The sequence below is a fragment of the Hemiscyllium ocellatum genome, chromosome 47, assembly GCF_020745735.1.
Source record: "Hemiscyllium ocellatum isolate sHemOce1 chromosome 47, sHemOce1.pat.X.cur, whole genome shotgun sequence".
In the NCBI taxonomy this organism is placed as follows: Eukaryota; Metazoa; Chordata; class Chondrichthyes; order Orectolobiformes; family Hemiscylliidae; genus Hemiscyllium; species Hemiscyllium ocellatum.
The window spans coordinates 19,387,923-19,398,842 of NC_083447.1; positions in this window are offsets into that span (position 1 = coordinate 19,387,923).

The window sequence follows — 10,920 nt, forward strand, 5'->3', positions numbered from 1 at the left end:
TAGAACTCTACACCTAAACTCCTAATTAGTATCAAAATGTGTGGCGCTGGTAAAAGCACAGCCGGTCAGGCAGCATCCGAGGAGCAGGTGAGTCGATGTTCCGGGCATAAGCCCTTCATCAGGAATGTGAGGGGGGAAGGGGGCTGTGCCACTTTCTGCTGACCAGGCTATAAACTCTGAATTGCTTGGTCTCTCTACCTGTTCCGCCTTATTTAAGATGATCCAACTTCCAGTACAGATGTCTCCATCATTGGCTCAGTGTCAAGTTTTCACCGCACTAATCTCTAGATACAGCGCAATATCCTCCGCCACTTCTGCCACCTATACACAGACCCCACCACCAGACACATATTTCCCTCCTCACCCCTTTCAGCATTCCGCAGAGATCATTCCCTCCGCGACTCCCTCATTAGGTCCACCCCCCCACCCTCCACTCGCAGCACCTTCCCTTGTCACCACAAGAGGTGTAAAACCTGCGCCCACACCACCCCCCTCACCTCCGTCCAAGATCCCAAAGGATCCTTCCACATCCAGCAGAGATTCTCCTGCACTTCCAAACACCTCATCCACTGTGTCCATTTCTCTCAATGTGGTCTCCTCTACAATGGAGAGACAGTGCACTGACTTGCGGAATGTTTCAGGGAACATTTCTGGGACACATGTGACAATCAACCCCACCGCCCCATGGCAGAACAGTTCAGCTCTCCCTCCCACTCTGCCAAGGACATGTAAGTCCTGGGCCTCCTTCACCGCCAAATAAAGACACCTGACGAAGAAGAACACCTGACCGACCGCCTTGGGACCCTCCAGCCACATGACATCAATGTGGGCTTCATCAGTTTCCTCATCTCCCCTCTCCCTACCTCATCCCAGATCCACCCCTTCAACTCGGCACCACCTTCTCGAACATCCTACCTGTCCATCTTCCTTCCCACCTATCCACTCCACCTTCCACTCCAACCTATCACCATCAAACACCACCTTCATCAACCTATCACACTCTCAGTTACCTTCCCCCCTAGCCCCACCCTCCTATTTATCTCTCAGCTCCTCCCCCACCGCCCCCACATTCCTGATGAAGGGTGTATGCCCGAAACATCTCCTGCTCCTTGGATGCTGCCTGACCTGCTGTGCTTTTCCACTGCCACACCTTTCAACTCTGATCTCCAGCATCTGAAGTTCTCGCTTTCTCCTCAACTCCTAATTATTCTTCATAAAGCCAAAACCTCATCTCTGGAATCAAACTAATGAACATTGTATGACTTACCTTCAGTGCAATTAAAACCCTCCTCAAGTAAGTACCTGCCTTGGAAAGTTGCAGCAATGCTCCCTGCTGTGATACCTTAGTCCTTTAACAGTAAATGCCATTTGTTGTCTTTTTTTACCTGCTATGTGTGCACACTGGCATTCTGCGATTCATGCATGAGGAAACCCGGATCAAATCACTCTGAAGTGCTCTCCATTTCCATCATAAGTTAGCTTTCAATTTTTCCAACCAAAATAGATTACCTCACACTTATCCACATTAAACTTCTCTACCTCATTTTGGCCCACTTACCTGACCGATGTCTATTTGTAAATGTTTTAATTCTTTAATTGCAGCCTTACTTTCCCAGCTTTTAGTGCTGTCTGCAAATTTAGCTATAGTATCTTCTATCACCGCTTCCGAGACATTAATATAGACTGTCCAAGCCCTGAACTTTGTGGCACCCCATGAGTTACAGCTTGCCGACCAGAAAAAAGACACCTTTATCCTGTCTTTCTGCTTTCTGTTGGTTCGGCAATCCTCTATCCAAGCTGATATATTACCTCTAAAACCATGTGATCTTACATTGCGTATGAACCTTTTGATGGCATCTTATCAAATGCCTTCTGAAAGTCCAAATCTATTCCATCTACAGGATCTACGTTCTGCTAGTTATATCTCAGAACTCAAGCAGATTGACCAAATATAACGTACCTATCAGAAAACCGTGCTGATTCAGATAGATTGCATGTTGTTTTTCCAAATGCCCTATTATTACTGCCTTAACAATGGATTCCAACAATTTCCCATTGACAGATGTTAAACTGAATGGTCTGGGTGGAGGTAGAGCTGATTCCATGCAGATTTTTACCTTTCACCCTGCTCTCGCTGGAGATACCCTGAGGTTGTTATTCTTATGTTGGTTCAGGTATTGGCGCCTGTCCTTTGCCTATAACTAACTTCCACCTCCAAGCTAGGGATTTTAAAAATTAATTCATAAGTTACACTGGTTACCAGCATTTATTGCCCGTCCCGAAATGCCCCTGGAGAAGGTGGGAATGAGCTGCCATCTTGAACCCCTGTTGTCCATGTGCTGTAGGTTGACCCACAGTGCCTTGAGGGAGGGAGTTCCAGGATTGTGAAGCAGTGACCCTGAAGGAACAGTGATCTATTCTAAGGGTGTGGAACTCAGAGAGGGAACTTGCAGATCATGGTGTTCCTGTGAAACTACTGCCCTTATCAGTCTAGATGGCAGTGGTCACAGGTTTACAAGTGCTGCTGAAGGATCTTTGGTGAGTTACTGCATTGCATCTTGTAGATGGTGCACATTGCTGCTCCTGTGCGTTGGGTGATCAGCCATGACCATATTGAATGTGGGAACAGGTTCAGATGGGCAATTGGTCTACAACTGCTCCTTGTTTCTGTGTAATTGTTCACACCTTCCTGTAGTGACCACCTTAACAGAGTGCAGTAACTGAAGGAGACAGCAACAACACTGGACTACCAACACAAGGTGACCAGTGAGGTGAGCAATGAGAACGTAAAGCAGCTTCAGTATTGGAGCAGTCGGGGCGAAGGTAAGAATGACTCCCTAGGTTAGCACCTGCCACATGCATGCCGAAAATCCCCCATCATCTGCAAGAACAGGAAACATGGCAGGGCCTTCAGACAAAGCATCACCCTGCAAAGGTTACCTCAGTCCGGCCAGGCACCGGAAACCACAGAGACACTCCAAGAAGGAGAGGCAAACATGAGAGTTTGAAAAGACACTAGCACCACTCTTCGACCCCCACTGTCCCACCCCCACTCTCCCACCCCCCACTTTTCCTCTCCCACTCTCCCAACCCCCACTCTCCCACACCCACTCTCCCACCCCCCACTCTCCCACACCCACTCTCCCACCCCCACTCTCCCACACCCACTATCCCACCCCACTCTCCCAATCCCTCACCCATTCGCACTCCCCACACTACTCTCCCATGACCACTCTCCCACCCTAACTCTCCCACCTCCACCCTCCCATTCTCCAATAATCACTGTCTGACCCTCACTCCCCCATCCCGACTCTCTCATTCCCACTCTCCCAACCACTCTCCCACACCCCCACCACTACTGTTCCACCACCACTACCCTCCCACCCCACTCTCCCACACACACCCACCTTCCTCCCCACCCGCACTCACCCACCCAATGCTCCCATCACCAGATTCCCACCCTCACTCTCCCACCAGCACTCACCCACCCTCACTCTCTCACCCACTCTCCCAACATCACTCTCCGATCTCCACTCGCCAACCTACACTCACTCACGCACACTCTCCCACCCCTACTCACCAAACCCCCACTTGCCCACCCCCACTCTCCCAAACCCACTCTCCTACCCCAACTCTTCCCCCCCCACTCTCCTACTGTCCCACCCCAACTCTCCCCCCCACTTTTACACCCCCACTCTCTCACTCTCCCACCCTCACTCTCCGCCCCCACTCTCACTATTACACTCCCACTCTCTTGCTCTCCCACCCTCACTCTCCGCCCCCCCACTCTCCCAACCTCATTCTCCCATCCTCCCTCTCCCACCCCCACTCTCCTAACCCCACTCTCCTACCCCCACTTTCCCGCCCCTACTCTCCCACCCCTACTCTCCCACCCTCAATCTACCACCCACTGTCCTAATCCTCACTCTCCCACCCCCCACTCTCCTACCCCCTACTCTCCCGAGCCTACTCTCCCACCCTCAATCTCCCACCCACTCTCCTATCCCCCACTCTCCCACACCCACTCTCCTAACCCCACTGTCCCACCCCCATTCTCCCCCCCCCACTTTTACACCCCCATTCTCCCCCCACTCTCACTCTTACACCCCCACTCTCTCACTCTCCCACTCTCACTCTCCGCCCCCTACTCTCACTCTTACACCCCCACTCTCTCACTCTGCCACCGTCACTCTCCGCCCCCCACTCTCACTCTTACAACCCCACTCTGTCACTCTCCCACCCTCACACTCCACCCCCCCACTCTCCCAACCTCACTCTCCCTCCCCCAGTCTCCTAAACCCCACTCTCCCACACCCACTCTCCTAACCCCACTTTCCCGCCCCTACTTTCGTGCCCCTACTCTCCCACCCTCACTCTACAACCCACTCTCCTAATCCTCATTCTCCTACCCCCCCACTCTCCCACCCCTACTCTCCCACCCTCACTCTCTCACCCACTCTACTACCCCCCACTCTCCCGCTCCAACTCTCCCACTCTCACTCTTCCACCCACTCTCCTAACCCCACTCTCCCACCCCACTCTTCATGTACCTGACTTCCTGGCAACATCTGCCCTGCGTGTGCAGTGTCTGTTGATCACACAATCGAACCATTTGCCATCACTGACCCATTGAAAGGAAGTGGAAGCAAGTCATTCTCAAACCCAAGGGTCTGGATAAGAAGCAGGCAATGAAGTACCATTTCAAAGGGACTATCTCAGCCGACACACAGTTATAATGTGTCTGAAAGTTGCCTCCATTAAGACTGTTAAGTCTACCTCACCATGTGTTTTGATGTTTATGTACTTTGCCAATGACCTAGGGAATCCAATGTTCCCGCAGCTGTATCTACACACCATACCACAGCTTCTACAGAAGTTGGTTACAGTTGAGCAGTGGGCAGAGGGACGGGAATTGACAGGTGAGCAATGGGTAAGGGGAGGGGACTGACAGGTGAGCAATGGGCAGAGGGGTGGAGACTGAGAGGTGAGCAATGGGTGGGGGGCAGGGACTGACAGGTGAGCAATTGGCAGGGGGGTGGGGACAGACAGATGAGAAATGAGCGGGGGGCGTGGATTGACAGGTGAGAAATGGGCAAGGGGTGGGGACTGACAGGTGAGCAATGGGCGGGGGGTGGAGACTGACAGGTGAGAAATGGGCAGGGGGTGGGGACTGACAGGTGATCAATGGGTGGGGAAGTGGGGACTGACAGGTGAGCAATTGGCAGGGGGATGGGGACTGACAGATGTGAAATTGGCAGGAGGGTTGGGAGTGATAGGTGAGCAATGGGCAGGGACTGACAGGTGAGCAATGAGTGGGGGGGTGGGGACTGACAGGTGAGCAGTGGGCAGGGGTTGGGGACTGACAGGTGAGAAACGGGCAGGGGGTGGGGACTGACAGGTGAGCAGTGGGCAGGAGGATAGGGACTGACAGGTGAGCAATGGGCAGGACGGTGGGGACTGACAGGTGAGCAATGGGCAATGGGGGCAGGGACTGACAGGTGAGCAATTGGCAGGGGAATGGGGACTGACAGGTGAGCAATTGACAGGGAGGGTGAGGACTGACAGGTGAGCAATGGGCAAGGGGGCTGGGGACTGACAGGTGAGCAATTGACAGGGGGGTGGGAACTGACAGGTGAACAATGGGCAGGGGCATGGGGACTGACAGGTGAGCAGTGGGCAGTGGGGTTGGGTCTGACAGGTGAGAAATGGACAGGAATTTGGGGACTGACAGGTGAGCAATGAGCAATGGGGTGGGGTCTGACAGATGAGCAACGGGCAGGGGGATGGGGACTGACAGGTGAGCGGTGGGCAGTGGGGTTGGGTCTGACAGGTAATCAATGGGCAGGGGGTTGGGGACTGACAGGTGAGCAGTGGGCAGCGGGTTTGGGTCTGACAGGTGAGCAATGGGCAGCGGGGTTTGGTCTGACAGATGAGCAATGGTCAGGGGGTTGGGGACTGACAGGTGAGCAGTGCGCAGTGGGGTTGGGTCTGGCAGGTAATCAATGGGCAGGGGGTTGGGGACTGACAGGTGAGCAGTGGGCAGCGGGTTTGGGTCTGGCAGGTGAGCAATGGGCACGGGTTTGGGGACTGACAGGTGAGCAATGGGCAGGGGGGTGAGGACTGACAGATGAGCAATGGTCAGGGGGTTGGGGACTGACAGGTGATCAATGGGCAGGGGCGTGGGGACTCTCAGGTGAGCAGTGGGCAGGGGGGTGGGATCTGACAGGTGATCAATGGGCAGGGGGGTGGGCTCTGACAGGTGATCAATGGACAGGGGGTTGGGAACCTGACAGGTGATCAATGGACTGGGGGATGGGGTCTGACAGGTGAGCAGTGTGCAGGGGGGTGGGACTCTCAGGTGAGTAATGGGCAGGAGCAGTTGATTAAATTAGAATCCCTACAGTGTGGAATCAGGCTACTTGACCAAACCAGTCCACACTGACCCTCCGAAGAGTAACCCACCCAGACTCATTTCCCTCCAAGTGATGCAGCGAACACTATGGCCAATTTAGCATGGCCAATTCACCCGACCTGCACATCTTTGGATTGTGAGAGGAAACCAGAGCACCCAGAGGAAACCCACATAGACATGGGGAGAATGTGCAAACTCCACACAGTTGCCCAAGGCTGGAGTCGAGCCTGGGTCCATGGTGCTGTGAGGCAGCAGTGCTAACCACTGAGCCATTGTGGCCGCCCTAGTTGCTGGAAGGTAAGCATTGGGCATGTGCAGAGGCCAGTAGGTGGGTGAGTGACCCTGGCATTATGGAGGAGGAGGTGTAGGCAGATATGGGGTGATAGGGTGAGGCCTTATATCTATGCTTGGCTCATGAACCAGCACACGTTCCATGTGGCCAGTTGCTGACTTTCTCTCTGATCTCCAGCGAATCTCTAACCAGCCCATTCCACACCTCACGCCCATCTTCTCACTCTCCGTTTGCTAGCTGCCACAGGTATGATGAGCCAAATGGCCTCCTTTTGCAGCATAACAATTCTGCGAAGTTGTCAGAGCCATGATATACCAACAATTAACAAATCGTTTTCCTCCACACTTTATCATGTGAACACTAGAGAGAAAATGGCCTCACAGTTATTTCTGTAATCTGTCAGAATACAGAGACACAGGAGACGGTGAATAAATCTCCCACTTTGGACTAGCTAAATGAAGACCTTGCGTACTTTGGGTGGTGACACTCTCAGAAGCCACAGCTAGTAGTCGGGTAATGTTCAACTCTGCGAATGACACAGCTGGAGGTATATTGAGACTCTGGTTCTGGATGGCAAAACGTCCTAATTCATAAAGTAAGGCATCACCCTTCTCGCAGGAAGGGGTGAGAATTAGACATCAATAGACAATAGACAATCGGTGCAGGAGTAGGCCATTCAGCCCTTCGAGCCTCCACCGCCATTCAATGTGATCATGGCTGATCATTCCTAATCAGTATCTGCTTCCTGCCTTATCTCCATAACCCTTGATTCCACTATCTTTGAGAGCTCTATCCAACTCTTTCTTAAATGAATCCAGAGGCTGGGCCTCCACTGCCCTCTGGGGCAGAGCATTCCACACAGCCACCACTCTCTGGGTGAAGAAGTTTCTCCTCATCTCTGTCCTAAATGGTCTACCCCGTATTTTTAAGCTGTGTCCTCTGGTTCGGCACTCACCCATCAGCGGAAACATGTTTCCTGCTGCCAGAGTGTCCAACCCTTTCATAATCTTATATGTCTCAATCAGATCCTCTCTCAGTCTTCTAAACTCAAGGGTATACAAGCCCAGTCGCTCCAGTCTTTCAGTGTAAGGTAATCCCTCAATTCCAGGAATTGACCTCGTGAACCTACACTGCACTCCCTCAATAGCCAGAATGTCTTTCCTCAAATTTGGAGACCAGAACTGCACACAGTACTCCAGGTGTGGTCTCACCAGGGCTCTGTACAGCTGCAGAAGCACCTCTTTGCTTCTATACTCAATTCCTCTTGTTATGAAGGCCAGCATGCTATTAGCCTTCTTCACTACCTGCTGTACCTGCATGCTTGCCTTCATTGACTGGTGTACAAGAATACCCAGATCTCTCTGTACAGCCCCTTTACCTAAATTAATTCCATTGAGGTAGTAATCTGCCTTCCTGGTCTTGCCACCAAAGTGGATAACCATACATTTATCCACATTAAACTGCATCTGCCATGCATCTGCCCACTCACCTAACTTGTCCAGGTCACCCTGTAATCTCCTAACATCCTCGTCACATTTCACCCTGCCACCCAGCTTTGTATCATCGGCAAATTTACTAATGTTATTGCTGATGCCATCTTCTATATCATTAACATATATTGTAAAAAGCTGCGGTCCCAGCACAGATCCCTGCGGTACCCCACTGGTCACTGCCTGCCATTCCGAAATGGAGCCATTTATCATTACCCTTTGTTTCCTATCAGCCAACCAATTTTCAATCCAATCTAGTACTTTGCCCCCAATATCATGCGCCCTAAGTTTACTCACTAACCTCCTATGTGGGACTTTATCAAAAGCTTTCTGAAAGTCCAGGTACACTACATCTACTGGATCTCCCTCGTTCATCTTCAGAGTTACATCCTCAAAAAATTCAAGAAGATTAGTCAAGCACAATTTCCCCTTCATAAATCCATGCTGACTCTGTCCTATCCTGTTACTACTATCCAGATGTGCCGTAATTTCATCCTTTATAATAGACTCCAGCATCTTTCCCACCACTGAGGTCAGACTAACTGGTCTATAATTTCCTGCTTTCTCTCTCCCACCTTTCTTAAAAAGTGGTATAACATTAGCCACCCTCCAATCCTCAGGAACTGATCCCGAATCTATTGAACTCTGGAAAGTAACCACCAACGCATCCATGATTTCCCAAGCCACCTCCTTCAGTACCCTGGGATGTAGACCATCAGGCCCCGGAGACTTATCAACCTTCAGACTTAACAGTCTCTCCAACACCAAATCCTGGCAAATATATATTCCCTTCAGTTCAGGTCCTTCAGCCACTGTTACCTCAGGGAGATTGCTTGTCCCTTCCCCAGTGAACACAGATCTGAAGTACCCATTCTGCCATTTCTTTGTTCCCTGTAATATATTCCCCTGTTTCTGTCTTCAAAGGCCCAATTTTAGTCCTAACCATTTTTTTGCCTTGCACATACTTAAAAAAGCTTTTACTATTCTCCTTTATATTATTGGCCAGTTTATCTTCGTAACTCATTTTTCCTCTGCATATTTCCTTCTTAGTAATCCTCTGTTGTTCTTTAAAAGCTTCCCAGTCCTCTGTTTTCCCACTTATCTTTGCTATGTTATATTTTTTCTCTTTTAACTTTATACTTAACTTCCCTCATCAGCCACGGCCGCCCATGCCTCCTCCTGGGATCTTTCTTCCTTTTAGGAATGAACTGATCCTGCAACTTCTGCATTATACACAGAAATATCCGCCATTGTTCCTCCACAGTCATCCCTGCTAAGGTATTGCATCATTGAACTTTGGCCAGCTCCTCCCTCATAGCTCCATAATTCCCTTTATTCAACAGAAGTACTGTCACTTCCGACTGTACCCTCTCCCTCTCAAATTGCAGATTGAAGCTTAATGTGTTATGGTCACTACTTCCCAATGGCTCCTTCACTTCGAAGTCTCTGACCATCAGTCAAACACCTTACTGCTGAATGTGGATAACAGAGCTCTGACCAAAGACAAGCTGTGTCCTTGAGTTGGTGGTCCTTCCCTGATCAAACCTGACTGTTCTCAACAGAAAGAGCTCTGGGCTCCAGTTACTCAGGAATGCGATTGCCCAAGTGCAGGACAGTGATTGGATATCTGGCTCACCAGCATAGACCGAGAGAAGCCCTTTGACAGACTATTTCACACCCGCATGATGGATGGACTCTTCAAAATCTGTTTTGGGGAGAGAATCTGTCATTGGACATAAATATTCTCCACAAATGCTCGAGGCACAACTTCTCTGGATAGTGGGAAGGTGGAAGCTTTCTGATCCAATCTGTAGGGCTGCTCTCCTGTCCACCTCACGCTTGTGAGCTGTATTGAATCATATGCCAAATGTAACAGGAGGAAGGTGGGGGTAAGAGGGACAATAATCCCAGGCAGCGGAGGCACTCACGTTAAAATCTCTTTGAACGTGGATGATGTTGCCATGTTCTGCTCAGATCTCCTCTACTCCCAACACCTCCCCTCACCCTCCCTCAGTACCTTCCTATGCAATCGCAGAAGGTGTAATACCTACCTTTACTTCCTCCCTCCTCACTCTCTAAGGCCCCAGACACAGGCGAAACAGCCATTTACCTGCATTTCACTCAATCTAGTCAACTGTATTCATTGCCCACAATGTGGATTCTCGTCACTGGGGAGGTGAAATGCAGACTAGGCGACGACTTTGCCAAACACCTACTTTCCGTCTGCCATTTGCCTGCCACTTCAACACCTCACCTTGTTCTCTGGCCAATGTTTCTGTCTCAGGCTTTCTGTGGGTGGTCCAGCGAAGTTTGGTGCAAGCTGGAAGAACAGCACCTCATTTTCCACTTGGGGACCCTGCAGCCTTCAGGACTCAATATTGAGCTCAATCATTTTACGGCCTGGGCACTTCTCTCATATCTTTAACCCAACCCTCACGCACCAGGCCGCGTTGTCACATGGGCCATTGTCAGTTACTAATGGTCCTCATTTGCAGCTATTGATTATCCTCAACTGACCTTTACCCATTCCTTTATTGTCCAACTGCATTTTTCTCTCATTCTGGGCTCCAAATCCACCTATCGTTCATTCCCCTTCCCTCCCCATCTTCAGCAGATATTGCATTTCGGATCATGGAAGCTAGAGAACTTGGGAAAATAAATAGTGATATCTTGAAAAGGGTCCACGAGACAGAAGAGGAGGTACTGGACATCTTAAAACACGTAAA